The 745-nt window shown below is 48.5% G+C and overlaps 1 protein-coding gene and 1 long non-coding RNA gene across 2 annotated transcripts in view; both read left to right on the top strand.

The window, feature by feature from the left end:
• LOC106940068 (uncharacterized) overlaps nucleotides 1-589 on the top strand; it is a 6,564-nt gene extending 5,975 nt beyond the window's left edge. The window contains exon 3 of the long non-coding RNA XR_001422991.1: nucleotides 36-589. This is a non-coding gene — a long non-coding RNA (uncharacterized LOC106940068). The remainder of the gene's footprint in view (nucleotides 1-35) is intronic.
• Nucleotides 1-745, top strand: part of hdac6 (histone deacetylase 6) — a 34,496-nt gene that overhangs the window by 25,981 nt on the left and 7,770 nt on the right. The window lies entirely within an intron of this gene.

Raw genomic sequence — 745 nt, 5'->3', positions numbered from 1 at the left:
AACGTGTGAATCGTTGTGAACGTGTGAATCGTCAGCGTGTTGCGGTGAACGTGTGAATCGTCAGCGTGTTGCGGTGAACGTGTGAATCGTCAACGTGTTGCGGTGAACGTGTGAATCGTCAACGTGTTGCGGTGAACGTGTGAATCGTGAACGTGTTGCGGTGAACGTGTGAATCGCGAACGTGTTGCGGTGAACGTGTGAATCATGAACGTGTGAATCATCAGCGTGTTGCGGTGAACGTGTGAATCATTAGCGTTTTGCGGTGAACGAGTGAATCATTATCAACGTTTTGCGGTGAACGTGTGAATCGTCAACGTGTTGTGGTGAACGTGTGAATCGTTAGCGTTTTGCGGTGAAAGTGTGAATCGTCAGCGTTTTGCGGTGAACGTGTGAATCGTTGTGAACGTGTGAATCGTTGTCAGCGTGTTGCTGTTAACGTGTGAATTGTTGTGAACGTGTGAATCGTTGTCAGCATGTTGCGGTGAACGTGTGAATCATGAACGTGTTGCGGTGAACGTGTGAATCGTTGTCAACGTGTTGCGGTGAACGTGTGAATCGTTGTCAATGTGTTGCGGTGAACATGTGAATCGTTGTCAACGTGTGAATTGTTGTCAACGTGTTGCAGTGAACGTGTGAATTATGAACGTGTGAATGGTTGTCAGCGTGTTGCGGTGAACGTGTGAATCGTCAACGTGTTGCGGTGAACGTGTGAATCGTCAACGTGTTGCGGTGAACGGGAGAATCG

Source organism: Poecilia latipinna, unplaced genomic scaffold, assembly GCF_001443285.1.
Source record: "Poecilia latipinna isolate Pla-1442-1.1 unplaced genomic scaffold, P_latipinna-1.0 Scaffold3080, whole genome shotgun sequence".
In the NCBI taxonomy this organism is placed as follows: Eukaryota; Metazoa; Chordata; class Actinopteri; order Cyprinodontiformes; family Poeciliidae; genus Poecilia; species Poecilia latipinna.
Note: the sequence above shows the minus strand (reverse complement) of the source record. Positions and strands in the feature narration are given on the sequence as shown.